Source organism: Pinus tabuliformis, chromosome 8 (genome assembly GCF_031772625.1).
Source record: "Pinus tabuliformis cultivar Carrire ecotype Pingquan chromosome 8, CPIR1, whole genome shotgun sequence".
NCBI classification, from domain to species: Eukaryota; Viridiplantae; Streptophyta; class Pinopsida; order Pinales; family Pinaceae; genus Pinus; species Pinus tabuliformis.
Window position 1 is genome coordinate 1,517,692,360 of NC_142294.1, and position 16,596 is coordinate 1,517,708,955.

At 32.9% G+C, this 16,596-nt stretch overlaps 1 pseudogene; it reads right to left on the reverse strand.

The window, feature by feature from the left end:
• Positions 1-2,160: 2,160 nt before the first annotated feature.
• LOC149241664 (endoglucanase 19 pseudogene) overlaps positions 2,161-16,596 on the reverse strand; it is a 59,776-nt pseudogene continuing 45,340 nt past the window's right edge.

Consider the following 16,596-nt stretch of genomic DNA (forward strand, 5'->3'; position numbering starts at 1 on the left):
GATCTATGGATCAAGTTTCCTTAGATGATTACAGCTTGAGAATTTATTGTGTTAGAAATAGGCAATCCAACACAACTATAAGGAAGTGTGTTATTCTCTAAGTTTCTTAATCTGATCTTCCTTTATCCTACAGGTTTGTAATAATGTTTGAAATAGGTCATTATACTCAAATCCATGGATTCTTCTTTCTTATTTTAGGTAGATAAACAAATATGTGTCAAATGTGTGATATTCAACATATTCCATTCTTGGTAGTTGCAAATGCATGTTAACGAAATGAATATAAATTCCATTTAAAATTTAGATTTGCATTTTTGTGTGATATAACATATTCTTCTTAGGTATGAAAATTTGGATCTTAATGACAATCTTTACTGAGCACATTGTTGAATTCCCTCTATTTAGAGTTGGATGGTTTGTAGGGGTAGAAATGGATGAAAAATTTCACCATATTTTATTATATATTCTTATCAAAATACCTTCATCGGATTACATATGTTGGCTCAAAACTTTAACCAGAGATACTTGACCTTATGGTAGGACTCCCAAATATATTTACCTATTTAAATCTTAGACAATAATATGATGAGAGATGCTAAACTCAGGAGATAATGTTATCTCAAATTGTATATATATGACAGACAACTAATAATGAAAACTGAACTACTACAATATATCACATCAACATAACTAATAGATAAAAATGGAAAACCAAGGAGTTGAAGGATGAGCACTAACACATTTCTATCTCTTCACTTCATTCTCCTTGCCAACCTTGAGTACACTAACAAAATTTTTATTAATCAACAAGAGTGCTTGCGGATTAGAGTACAATATGCTTGTGCAACACACTATATAGAAATGGGGGTTAGCTTTGTCTTCAAGGTTTGATGGAAATAAATGTACTAAAAAGGAAATTTAGTTGACTGGTTTTGGAAGGGGTATGGACAGGTGAATGGAGTAAAATATGTTTGTGTATCACACTCTACAAACTAGTTTTAATAGGGGTTAGCTATCTCTCTCCAAGGTTTGATGGAAATAAATGCACCCAAAGGAAAATTAGCAGGTTGATGGTGGAAGGGTCTTGATTTGTGTATGGAATGAAGGGACAAAAAAAACACATTTTTAATTAGGGATATTTTTGCTATAGGGTATTACAAAAAACCTCTAATATGTAATATAAATACAATATTTTCCTAACAAGAATTACATATTATATCAATTCATATCATAACTTTGAACAAAGATGATAGCATGAGGAGCTGCATTGAATGTATACAAAATCAAAGATTTGACCAGGAACAAGGGATTTCCATAAATTGTAAGAAGAGCCCCCTATTTTAGACAGGCCCTAAATAGGGCCATATAATATTTGAATTGGGATATTGATGCTCTTCATTGTTTGCTTGGACTCATTTGTTTTCAATGTAGAATATATCTGTAGTAAGTTTCACCCAGAGAACTCTAGGATTATGTCAGTGATTGTGATACAACAATTGGAGTGTAATATTTAGATTCCATTGGAGAAGAGGCCTATAATGGAGCAGGAGATGGTTTGGTCTTGCATGTGCAAGAAAAAAATTGGAAGAATCTTGTTCAAGCTACCGCCAGCTTGAAGCCTGACTAGGATACCAACAACAGGGCCATTATTGCAGGTAGTTGGTTTCGTCTATTCATAGTTGTCTCTCTCATCTGTAAAATTTTCATTTCGATCATGCCCTCCAAAAAGATCACCATGCAAAACATTGGGACCGATTCCCTTGCTTCTAAACCAAGTGGCATAGCCCCCTCTGCAAGGAATGAAGGATGGGTTTAATTTGTAAAATACGATAGATGAAGCTCTATGGTGTAATGGATGAGTTTAGTTTCTACCATAGCCAATTATGTAACTTGTAGCTCTCATATTGTCTCTAGGGATGTAATCTATCTGAGATTGAACAAAGTACAAAGGCTCTAAGTTTTTCATAGCTTCACCCAAGAACTCAAGGTTCTTGTGAGAAAAATTGAGGTAATCAGAGTAAACTATGAGGAGACAAACTAGATGTTGTTCTATTTCTGCCAAAACATTAGCCACCTAGAGTTTTCTGTATTTCCTTTCTATAAGCATGTACACATGAAAAGCTCTCTTTTTTCCTAATAGTTATAGAGAATAAAATTACTCTACCCACCTATGCCTTGCAAGAGGGACTTTGAGGCCAGGACCTGAACTCCAACATACATGAAATCCCAACTAAATTTAGTTATTTTCCATCCCATTCCACCTAAAGAAGTGGCATATGCATATCCGCTCTTGGGGGCATTATACTTTTGTGCAATAATAATGTTGTTGTCATATTTGCCTCTATACTTGTCAGAAAATGTGAAAATCTTATTAACATGATTGAGAAGCTCATTGGAGTATGCAGGATCAGAGTTCCTGAAAACAAGTGAAGCAACCATGATTTCAGCTACTATTTCTCCCACGAGGTCTGAGCTAGGATTATTTGCATCAATTCTATATGCCTAGCAAGATGTGGTCATGTCTTTTGGCATTTTCCAACAATAATTGTCTGAGTCACCATCACCCACCTCTCCATAAAGTACATAAGGATTTCTATGTGCCTTGAGGAAATAATCATTCCCCCATTTAAAATCCTCCATCGAATGACCCAACTCACCACTACTAGCCAATTGCTTGCCATATTCAATAACACTCCATGAGAGCATGGTGACTATGAATGCCATTCAGAGACCAAATTTAACATTGTCACAAACATTGGAGTATCCCATCCTACTAGATCTGTCCCATTGGACCATCCATCACGCAAACCAAAATCATCCCTCTAGGTGACTCTCTGATTGCTAGGAATCTTTCCAGATCTCTGAGCCTCGTAAAACATGACACTCTTGCTCAATGTTGCACCATAGTCATGACTAGTTGTTGCAGCTCCAATTTAGAGTGCCAAACTCAAAACATACAAATATGAATCCCTAGAGAAACTCAAATGAAATAAACTAGATGGACCCACATCAAAGAAGGCCCCTTTGTGAGAACCCTAAAGTGAGTTATTTCTGATAGGATAACATGCAATGGATGAGGAGGCGACAGTCACTGAAATAATAATGTAGCAAGCTAATTGAAAGTTGGGAATCAATCTCAATGTGAATCAAATACAAATATATGAAGACAAAATGTCTCATCTCAAATCAAGCATATGAGAAGCCGTACTCAAAACTAATATCTTAGAGGACTAATGTAGTTCACTACAACAAAAGAAAACCCAAATGACCAGATCTACCTGTAGGAAATATGAGAAATCTAAGCTTAACTTCTATCTATCAGGATTAAGATTAAAACAGTTCATCAGATATATCTATATGTCCCAACACATCATAATTACATTCATCAAAATTCCCCTCAATAGAAACAGATCTCAAGACTACCGCAACAAACACCCACAACAATGCACAATGTAGCTTCAGCAAAATAGGCACAACACCAAAAACCATGCCTACAACTAGAATAAATCAATACACAACTTATGCATTATAAATATTCATAACATTCTATAAAACCAAGTGAGAGCATTTGTTAATTCTCCAGCAACCTACACCAAAACATGAAACATTATCTTCTATCACTACTTAGAGATCACAGAGCCACAATGTCCATTGGCAAAAGCACTTGAGCAAGGTAGACATACACACAATGGCTATGGACTATGGGCTATTCTTCTTCACAAAATGAAGAAACAAGGAAAGAGGGATAGCAACAGCTAAGATTAGGAGTGAAGAAAGGCTAGAGTAGTGAAGACAATATATGCACAAAGTTGGAGGAAATTTCCCAATATCTGATAATTAACAAAATGTTATATTATTTTATGAAACTATAGTAACTATTTTTCTTTAATGTCATTGAAAAAATAGTTCAAAGTTCCCATTAATCTTCCTTCTAACATCTCTTCCCACTCAGTCGAGAAACCATCATGTTGCTTCCCGATAATGTTTTTTCAAGTCTAGAAGATTGAGCAATATCATGTTTAAAATTGAAAATATTTATGTGCCAATTAAACAAGACAAAACATTAATCGAGATAACTTGGCCCCTGCCCACTATATTAATACCAGCGAGAGAAAAAAAGAACCCACATCTTCAAATATAAAGGCGGGCCAGTGTGGCCTTGTGCTAATTATCACAGTCTTCAAGGGAAATGGGTTGTTGGGAACACTCTCTAGCCCTGTGCTTTCAGCATCCCTTGTGTCTTAGTTCCTTAAGGCCCTCTGGTGTCTTGGTTCTTTCTTTATATATCATTGAATTTTGATATTATTTTTGGGGGATTTGGAAGAATTACAATTTAGAGTTATGTATATCCATGGAGCCCATACAAGAACTATACATTGGATTTTGTGTTGGCTCCATCATGTCCAGTATCTTTTTTGAATTTCCTACTCTACATGATTTTGATTTTTAATCATCATAAGAGTGATAATGCCTATTTTTGTCAAATTTTACTATAACTTTATACAATTTTTAAGTTCTTCAATGATTTCTTTCATCTCCAATTGTATTAGAGGAGCCATAAAACATGGGGACATTGGGTTTATACTTTGGTTAGTCTCAAGTTTAAACAATCGTATTTAATGATATTTTTTTAGGTGGTTGAGTGTATCAACCATGTGAAATTTGTTTCCTTGTTCTAAAACACTTATGTTATGCATCTACTGGACAATGCATTGTGCCAAATGAGTCAATGAAATCTACAAGACTTTACAAATTTTTATAATTTAATTAAAGTTTTAGTATTTAGAATTTATAAAGTTTCAAGTTATAATTATTTGAATGGTGCTAGCTCAATGGAACATCACCTTCTTTATAAGCAAGTGGTTGGTGGTTTGATTCCATCGTGCCCTGATATTCATAGGTAATGGATGAAAATTGAGATGCAATGTTGGATGTAAACAGTGGTACAATAAAAAATGAAAAAGTGGATGAAAAACATGTTTCAAAATTGAATGTAACATTAGACACAAAATGGGATGCACAGGTGGACACAACACATGGATTAACATAGGATGCAAATCTAGATGCAAATTTGGATGCTCGAAAGGATGTTAAATTGGATTCAAGAAATGGTGTTAAAAAAGATGAAAAATTGGATGCAACAAATGATGTAAAATATGATGCAAAATTAGATGCAAAAAAGGGATACAAATCAAACGTAAAAGTAGACGTAAAAAATGGTCCAAAAAAAGATGTGAAAATGGGCACAAAAATGGATGCAAAATTTGGTGTTAAATTAAATTCAACATCTGGTGCAAATATAGGCATCCAATTTGTTGCAAAACTAGATTCAATAATAGGTAAAAAACTATAAGAAAAAATTAGTGTAAGACTAGATGCAAAAACCGACACAAAATGGATGCAAAAAAAGGCATTAAATTCGATGCAAAAGACAGTGTAAACTTGATATAAATGATGGTGGAAAAATGGAAGAAAAGAATGAGACAAAATAAGAAGAAAAAATAATGAAAAAAAGATGCAAAAAATGGCACAAATCTAGAAGCAAAACTTGTCATAAAATTAGAAGCAAATATTGGAGCAAAATTTGACATAAAAAGTGATGTATAATCTAGTGTAAAAAAGGATGCAAAATCTAGTGTGAAAAAGGCTACAAAATTAGGCGCAAAATAGGACGCTTTAAAAAATTTATAATAGAGCCAAACTTAGCACCAGGCTGCTCATCCCAATTGTAAAAAACATCCACTAAAATATGGCGCTAAATTCGATGCAAAAAAAGGTGCAAAACTAGAAGAAAAACTTGTCATCAAACTAGATACAAAACCTGATGCAAAATTGGAAGGAAAAATTTTCATAAAACATGGTGCAAAATTAGATGCAAAAAGTGGTGAAAAATTAGATGCAAAACATGGCAAAAAACTAGGTGCAAAATTTGATGCAAAAAGGGATGCAAAATCTAGTGGAAAAAAGGATGCAAAATCTGGCACAACATAAGATGCTTTAAAAATTATACAATAGAGCCAGATTTAGTGCTAGTCTACTCATCCCAACTGTAAAATAAATGCACTAAAATCTGGTGCTAAATATGGCACGAATCACCTATTTTGTTGTAGTGTTGGGAACATTCACGTCTTTAAAGTCTTTCAGTTAAATCAACAATTTGATGTTGTAGGCCAATTATAGTAGGACCACTAGAACTAGAACTTATTATGAAGTCATTAGGGTATCACGCCACTACTTCAATATTCATGGCTTGCTCCAATTCATCATGCATATTATCAATTTTTTGTTACATTAAAGGGATCCTGGTCATTGGTAACAATGCCTTTACGAAGTAGTATTTATGGTGGCGTGGATGAAAATCAAATAAGTTAGCTTCCAAACACCATATGTGAACTATTAAATACACTCACCTGCAGTTTATCCTTCTCACTACTTAATTTCCTACAACTCCTCCAATCCCTACTACTCGAACTGAGGAAATTTAACACCCTTGATGATTTTTTTCTTAACCATATCTAGAGTCAGATTTTGAGTTATCTCCAACCATTTAAAAAACCACTAAAGAGCTCTATGTCTCAATGTAGTTTGGAATTTCTTCAGTTTAGATTCTTCTAGAGTCTGTCTAGATCTCCAGATAGCTTTACACACGTACCAATGTTTTTCTGCATCCTCATCTCCTCGACCTAAAAATTCAGGATATTTAGTAAATGATCTAGCTACATTCCTAACCATTGAAGTATGACTAGGTAGAACTAAGATGAATCGTTTCAAACTAGGTTGTTAATAATTTGATAAATGTGATTTACTACTACTACCATAACTACTAGCTACATACACCTTATAAACACTATGGAATTTCAAAGCCTTGACTAACCTGGAAATGAAGCTTACAAGGTTTTGATAACATATAAGGGGAAGGGAAAGGAGAGATCCAACCATGTGATAAAAAATATTCTCATAACAAATTTCATCTCATCATCAACAAGAGTATTAGGGTCAAACATAATAATCCTATATCATGGTGTTTCTTGCATGCAGGTTCCATTTGGTTCCTAATGGGCTTCACTAATCCTAATATGATCTCCTAACCCATCTCCTCCATCTTTTCCTCTTGTACGAGAGTATTTTCCTTCTCCTACTACTTCATTTTGAAACCTCGGACTGTTCATCTCTCCTCTCCACAACTATGGACTACTAAACACCTCTCCTATCTACTACAACACTCTTTTCCTTCTCCTAGACTCACATAACTTGTGTTCCCTCCACTCATAAAATATGCATGCTCTTCTGATCACTACAAAGTCTTGTACTTTCTACAACCCCTCCCTATCCATCACAACTCTCTCTCAACTTCCACGAATGTTAAACATCTCCCACAAAGACCCTACCCCCAATACAATGGTTTTGAATTTCCATATCAGATTAAGGAAATGGTGGAAATATTTCTTCTACCATAATAACTTTAATGAAAACAGGGATATCCTTCATCAACCATCCTCTTAACCCATTTTTAAATATTACTTTTGGTTTGGAAAATGACTAGAAATTCTATACAACAAACTCAATGATATACCCTTCTAACTTTGCTTGAACCTAAAAATTGATAGCCCTTGTGAGTTCATGATTTAGATGATGTAAAGTAGCTAAATTAGTTGTGGTCCAAGTCTTAAATATTTTCCCAACACTTCCAACACCCAGGGAATCTTGCAACCTGCTTAACCAACGACGCAATTATTTAGGGAATTGACACCAAAAAATCTCATATTGATCACAAGTATACTTGGCAAATAAGATCTCATCAAGGACCCAATCAAAATTCTCTTCCCACCATTCTTGAACACTGATCTTGATGATCATATTCACCATTATCTAAGAACCTAGATTAATCTTTGCATCCCAATAATGAAACCATTTTTTGGCAAAAAAATTGGTTATAGAGACCCAAGTAATTGATGCCAAGGTCCTTCCATGTCTATATATAGCCTTTGGCCCATTTAACTTGTATGTGCTTACTTGATGTAGTCAACCCTAACCACCTTGAAAAGATCTATACCTGATTGGTGTACATTCACCTGATCTCTTCAACTTTAACTATTCGATCCTTCTTTTACAAATTAGACAAGTTCCATCATAATCACTTGGTCCTTTGCTTACCACTTTCTTATTTTATTCTTCTACTTTCCAACCATATTAACCTATGGAAGAGCCCCTCCTAGGGAAAATTCCACGCCCATAGCCTAATTGGCACACGATTTCCCGCCATCATTGCAACAGAAACTCTACCTATTCGTAGCTATATTCAGTAAAAAATTTCACAAAATTGAAGGACCCAACATGATCATTCTATGATAGAAATTATTTTTACTATTGCCTTTTAATAGAATTCAATAGAATGTTTTTAGAAATATGATTTCACAAAATGATGGAAATTACTATAATGTGCCACTAAAGGCATAAAGTTAGAATATTTGCCTCATGTGACTATTAACATACTCTAGATAAAAAATTGTAGGGTTTATATGGAATATATTAAATTTGAATGCTTGTTATCTAAAAGAGTCAATGTTTCTTGGTCAAACAATGGTGGTTTTGGGAACATGATTTTTGTTTCCCATGGTTATTTTCCCATGGATTGCACGTAATGAAGCTTTTAAAAGGATTGTTAATACTTGATTGTAATGTGCTAGGGATATGAAAAATAGAGGATCACTTAGCTGGCTTGGTCAGGTTTTGGCTAAGGGACTAACAGAATATTTTTTTTACCATGATATTATATATAGATTAACCTAGACTCTCCAAAGAGAGTGGTTCTATGTACGTTGTGAGGATAATAATTCGAAAATGGTTGGTGTTGGACAATTCATAAGTAGGAGATGCACCTACATAGTGAGTGCATTGAGGGTCTATGATTGCTAAAGTTATGAAGAGAATAATTTTGTGAATTTGTGTAGTAGTGGATGATAAATATTTTTCAAGAGGCTAGAAAATGAAGGTTCTATCCTTCCTGGTGGATGATGTTATTATAGTGGTGGCAACACCAAAGGAAGCATATTACCAAGTAATTGAGGCCAAGGATGGACACAAAACATTTGAAAAAATGTTTCAATGAGATTATTTATCATAGATACAAATAATGTTGTTTTACATGAGTGAGGAAATCATCAGGTGTGACAAATCAAGAAGATGACAACATAAGTAAATTGGGATAACAACAATAATTCAAAAAAAATTATAATGGGGTCAAAATATTTGTTAATTGCTTGTAAATGGGAATACAATTGTAATACTAACTAAGGCATGCATATTCTTGAGAAATTACCATTAAAGTCTAGAGTTAGACCTAAGTGATAAGGGGTGTGCCAAATTACCAAATACCATAGTTAAAAACATTGATGGGGATAGGGCCTAGTGGTGAGAAGTGATGGCTCACTTGACCAATTTGGCTGAATTTGGTCAAGGGAAACCCCAAATCAAGTTTTAACGATTTTTTTAGGCAAAACTTGATTTGGTGAAAGATTCAAAGTTCGTTGGTTAGAATATGGTGGTTTTGGGCACATTGCTTTAATTTCACATTGTTTTGTTCTTATGGGCTGCATGTAATGGAGCCTTTAAAAGTGTTGGAAATAGTTAATTGTAATGTTCTAGGGATGTACATGGTTATATTGGTCGGGTTTTTCCAAGGGACACCAATAAAATATTTTGTTAGTTGGTTTTTACCCTATATTAGGGTTTTCTAGGATAACAATTATATTTAACTGTGATTTTTGTTGCTAGTAAATTTCTCTCTCTTAGTTAATTTCTCTTAACAATTTTCAACAATACCTTGAATGTAGAGAAATGGGTTCCTATAGATTGAGAACCATAAATGGAAATCTAATTAATCACCAAATTTAATACCTATAGTGGAATTTTTGTTGATATAAGTACACCTTAATAATCAAGAGATTCATAGCCATAGATTTCTACCATTCTTCTAAATGAATCCAATCCACTAGGAACTACCCTAATAGGCATGCATGGGATTTGTATTATTGAAGAGACCAACAACATATCCAATTGAAAGATATAATATAACCAACAAATGGGCATTTCTTACCCATCTTAAAGATAAAAATGTAATCATATTAAAAATTACATTATATAGCTATTTATTGTAATTATGATTTTTTAGATAGGACATAAAGTAAGAACTTGTACATTGTAGTAATAGACTACAATCAGGGAGTAATTATAAGGTTTTCCAAAAAAAAATTGCACATATTATAGAATTTATAATGCATTTTTTTTTATGCTACATAATTCTTTCCAAATTGTAACGTGAATGAAAAAAATCTTGACCAGCTCTTAAATAAGTGGGAGATGGTTTTAGCTCATTCAAAGATTGCTTATCAACTAATTTGATTTATTTATTTTTTTATAAATAAAACTAACTGGATTTATTAACAACAAATTTAGTTTGATCCTAATTTTCCTTTAGAATTTAAGGTAATTTGTGTGTATAACTTCTCAAAAAAATAAAGCATATCATATACAAAATGAGTGGAAAATAGTTTTAGTTATTCACTTTGAAATAATAATACTATACCAATTATGCATTCCATATTATGTTTAATGAACTGATGAGGCCATGAATCCATATTATGTTTAATGAACTGATGAGGCCATGAAGGTCTCCTTTGAATGCAACAAGGAAGGGCCTTGCTCTTTGGATAAAGATGAGAGTTCCATGACATGTTAGAGCAACAGTATAATAAATGGTTTTTAGTTCATTTCTTTTCCATGTTGCAAAACTAAACCATATTTTAATATTTGTTGTGGATAGATGTAAATAACATATGCTATGGATGTTCATAGATGTTCGTAAATTGATAAATTTATGTGAATTTCATTCTTATATTAATAGTGTGAATTTTTGTTCATCCATAGTAATCAATAAAGCGATTTAAATTTAATTCATTTCCCTGAGCAATATTTAATAATAATATGAAATAGTAAAATACTTATCCCATTAAAAAATAGAAAACATAATACGAATATATAGAGTATCAACATGCCAAGTGGGGCACACTTCCACTTAAACAACCAATATTAATTTAAAGAAGAATTTATTCTCCTTAGTTAAGCACACTAAATAATTTCTCTCATCCCAGACAACGGCCCCCTTTACTAAGGTTAAATTATATTTTGTTCCAATAAAAATATAGCGTCACTTTAATGATCCATGAGATGAAACAACAAAAAATAAAGATGGCAAGAGTTTCTCTTTTAACATTGAGTCCCAGGGAAAAGTGTGTGACTCAACACTACTAAAACTTGTAGATATGAAAATATATCACAAAATAATGAGTGTAAGGAATAAGATTATAGTATATAACTTACCAAAAAAAGTGAAAATAGAATAAATGATAACGCAAAATAATTATGTAAAGGAAAATAAAGTGACTGTATTTCAAAATCCTTATCTCTTAGTCTTAATTCTTCATATGATATTAATTTCATTGAATAGATAAATATCATGTCAAATGCAATGGGAAGAAAAATTTCTCCAAAATATCTAAATAGTTGAAAATTTGCAGAAATAAAGTTGATGAAAAGATGAATTCCATGAATCCTTATAACTACTCATCGAGGGAATTCATGTAATTAATGAATTTTATATTCATTGAATATTTCAACATGTTGATGTTGTCAATTTTATAGGAATTGTTTTATATCATTGATTATTTCACCAAGAATATTAGGGAGAAATGATGGTATTATTAAAATGCAGAAAAATACTCTTAAAGTTATTTTCTTGAAATTTTATTAATGATAACCTAATTTAGACTCATTCTTCTCTATGGGTTTTATTCATACCAAGATGTAATTGATTGATGCATATGTCATTCATTTTGTACTTTATATTTGGATGTAAGATTTCTTTAGTCTTTGTTTGCTACATCAAGGTATGGATTTAAAAACAACAAGTCCAAATTTTTCAAGGAATAAAAGGTAAAATGTGGTAGGAATAAGATTCATCATACTTAATAACAACTTATTCTTGCTTACTAATTGACATGAAATATCTTGAATATTTGATAGGAATATACACTTGCATCATGTATGTATTACAATAATTATGAGTGGTTGATTAGTATAGGTTGTATTTGATTTTGTACTTTTAGTGAGAATTAGTAAATCATTAAATATTCTCTAAATTACAAGAACCTCCATCCACTCTTGAGATCATGTCTCACTAACATAAATAGTCATGTAATAGTGACACGTGTTTGAATACACTTCCTAAACACTTGAGGGAACCATCTCTCTATATAGGGTTGGAAGCTTGAACATAGCATTATCCCTTTTCTCTCCCTTTCAAATAATACGTGGGAAGTACAAACAAACATGAAAGAGCACTCTTATTCATTTTAATCATCTCCTAGATTACTTATGTATGGTTTCACTCATTTTTTAGTGAGCCAGAAACTAAAACTCATGTTATAATCTATCACTATTGAAAATGAAAGACAAAAGGTGTAAGAGAAGAGAGGTTGATATTCATTGTAATATAATACCAAACCTTGAACATATGACCATACAAATAAACAGGAAACCTCTCAGGACTATATAATTTAGCTCACATGAATCACAATGGTGTCCCTTGTGAGTATTGAAAAAGAAATAAAGAGTGAAAATTATTATTGGAAAGAAGTGATTATTGGAGATATTTATACTTTAAAAGTGAGGTGTGTCATTACCAAGTAGATATAAATAGGCATCTCCCATTAATTTGGCAAATACCTATGAGATTATTAAGCAATCATATTGGATATTCTTGAATCCTTTCGGCTTTAAGTTACTACTACAAGTGCAATGAAATTCATCATGGTCCTCATCTTGATCCATTTATGCAACTAATTGTTTATGTACTTTAGTAATATTAATAGATAAAATGGTCTCCCACTTGTGCTTTATTACAAGTTATTAGATCCTTAGTCATGAGAAAAAATAACTCTATAGCCATAGAGATAGAATTTGAGTAACATTTTTAGAAATGGTTATGTGTCAAAATGGGTATAAGATTTTATGGATTTGAGGTTGATACTTTAATTCTATAGTACATCTCTACGTGGTTTATTTTAAATAATATTAGAGGACCACATTTAATAGCATGCCTCAAGGGAATTGACTCTAAAGGTACCTCCTACTATCTATTTTCAATATTGGATGAGATCAATTACTATTGATGAACTTGACTCTACCACATGGATCCATGTCAACCAAATTCATTGATTTAGTAAAATTCAAATCTAGAAAAATCATATGCCATACCATATACAAAGTTAAGCCATAGTGCCAACTATGATTCCCAACCCATCCATGCTTGTTTTACTTATATTCCTCATGAATCCTTCACATTAATAGAAAATGCTAATTTTTATTGTGTCCACATGCCCTTTAAAGTCCTCATAGTTCTTTCTAAAGCCTATCAAATATAAACTCTTGACGTAGACCACTTCAAGATTGACCTCATTTTGGGCCTTGAAATTTTTGTAGCTTCATGCTTCATATTGAAGTTTCCATTCAATATAGTTTAAGAACCTAACACATGATTAAAGGTTAGGCTCACCTTGTGAAATTGGTCCTTTTAACTCATGTCCAAACACTACAAGATAACTATCATCAAACTCTAATATAATTCTTTAGAATACCAATAGGATTCAAATTCCAATGAATCATGAGTCCCATTAATTCAATTTCTCTAGAGAGACATGAGATGTATCTATGCATATTAAGCTACTCCTCGTTTATCACTTTTGGTAGTCCCATTTTGTGCATGAAGCCTTTATGTGAGATTGGCAATGCTCAAAAGTTTGAAAGGTGTATAAGATCTAAAAGTGTCCATATGAATACTATGATGTCACTATGACATCATCTGAAGCCTAGAAATTTTAAGAAATTAGAAGATGTGATGCTTATGTTATCCAAACATAAGATTTATGTGATGGGAGATGTTACCTAAGACCTTTAAATATTTCTCTAAGGAAAACTTTCTCTAACGAAAAGGTTGTTGGGTTTTCTATTTGACTTTATTTCTCTCATTAGGTTGTTTTGTAGATCTTGGTGCATGTTTTCAAATGTCATATTTTCCACATTATTGTGGGTGAAGGGTTTCTACTGTTGTGTTATGTTTGTGTCATGTCGGAAACCTATTTGTTCCCTAACACTTTTCAATTCAATTACTACCTTGCAAGCCTTTGATGGCCATACCATTGTGCCTCAAGTTATTCTCCCTTCGTTTTACATCGAGCTAGGTGGGAAAACACAACTATAGATGTTAAATTTGTTGATTCTCCCTTATATTATAATATTCTCCTTGGCTGTAACTGGTTATACACTATGGCCACCCTCATGTCTTCTTTTTTCCATGTGCTTTCATTTCCTCATGAAAGAAATATTTTCATGATTGATGAGTTAGATTATTGTGTTCCTTCAACCAAATATATTACTACAAGAAATCATATCCCATTTATTGGAGATAGCACTATGTATTATGAGAATTTTGATGCAATACTATTTAAGATTTCATCACTTATATATTTATTTCCTTTACCCCTGCTTGATGCACCTTTATCTTCTATTGATCCTATAAACATGATCTCTTTCATCACCAATGGACCTTATCAGTCTCTTAACCTTTGGTTGTACCTTCTCCTTTAGATGTAGACTTGTCATGGTGAGCATATGCTACCTTTAGCAGAAGAGATTGTATCTTTGATCATCCCATCAACACCTCATGATGCTCATTAGAAACTACATCCAGATGTGGAATCTGATCAGGATACATTTCCCACGTGGACCTTCAGTTCACCTATTCCACATGACTTCCTCGATGACGACAATCCTTATATAAAAATCATATTTGATTTCATGGATCCTCTTTCTAATCCTAATTATACTATGCCTTTTTATGCCTTTATTCTTCTAAACAAGAAGAGGTAGTGCTTGTAAAAATAAATCTTGAATCGATTTAGGGGGTATTTTCTAGGACATCATCGAAGTTCCACCCTTGGATTGAGTCGAGTATTTTCATTCTGATATTGAACCTACCAATAAATTTTCTAACCTAAATCCTCCCATATATGAGTGGCTTGTACCCTTTAATATCTTGATAGTCCTTGTCAAGGAATTGTACTAGCTCATGAGACGGCTCACCTTTTAAGTCATTGGGTCATCCCTAATAACGATATGGTTCTAAGATTTCCTCAGCATCATCAACCTTTAGGAATCAATAAATTCAACTCTTTATGTCATGGACCCATCATGGTATGCCATAATGTACCCACAACATCCTGCGATTTCATATATGATAATTTTTTCGTATGCTCGGTATGGGAACAAGTTGACATGACCTGTTAGATTATGTTGTGCCTTGTACATATGTATATTAGTTTTGGTTTAACATGTGATATGAGAATTTTTTTTTACCTCATATATGCCAAAAAATCCAAAATATGTGTTCATGTTTTTACCTAATCCATGTTTTATTTATTTCATTATGTGACTTAACTATGGATCTAGTATTTCTATATGGTTTTTATAAGATAGGGTGGTGTTTTTATTGCGAGATACACTGAATATTAGGTTTATTTATCTTGAACCTAGAATATAGGGTTAGGTCTCTCACTTCCATATTTGTTGCATCATTGACCTTCATTTCCATATTCTTCACCGGAACTCATTAGGTTATGATATTTCCCTATCACTTTTTACACATCAAAACTTGTGGTAAATATTTCTTGTACATGGATACCCTATATTAGCACCTCTATTCTGTGTTGGTGTCCTTTCAGTATTATTTTCCTTTCCCATAATTCCTCCTTTTTGAATTTCCATAACTTATAATATGAGCCTCATGTTGGATAAATGAAAGTTAACACTCATTGTGTGTTTCACGACATGTGCCTAATAACCTCTTGACGATCCATTAACTATAGTGATGAATCCATTTACTAACACCTGCAAGTTTTGTTGTAATGGAAATCATGATTCCAACAAGTGGTATCAAATCCAAAGATCTAAAGTTAAAAATTTACGAGGATCATGCTAGGGGGGAGATTATTGGATGAATGAATGTCAATTCTCCTCATTTGTTTTGTGACATGTTCTTAACATCTCTCGAGGATCCATTAACTTTGGTGATTCATATGTCTACTAACTATAGGTTTTGGTGTAATGGAAATCATGATCCCAACACCTCATTTACTCTTCTTCATCGTCTTCTGGCTTTAACCTAGGAGGATTCCACTCAATTTATACCCTATGATTGTTGTGACATTTTAGCCTTATTTCTTCATATTGATATGCCTTGGTCTCATTTCACCATTATCATCACATTATATTTGGACCATTGCTTTCTTTTACTTGGCGTTCTTACCTTTCCTAGAGGGGCCAATGTGATTAGTGGTCTCACTTGCTAACCTCTCTACTTCATTATGCTTAGGCTAGTTACATATGATTGAAACTAGTTTCTGCCCTTTATACCACTCATTCTTCTAGGAAGAGATTCTTTTGTGTCCTTCTCATGCTCGTTAAAAACTAAAATGAATCAAG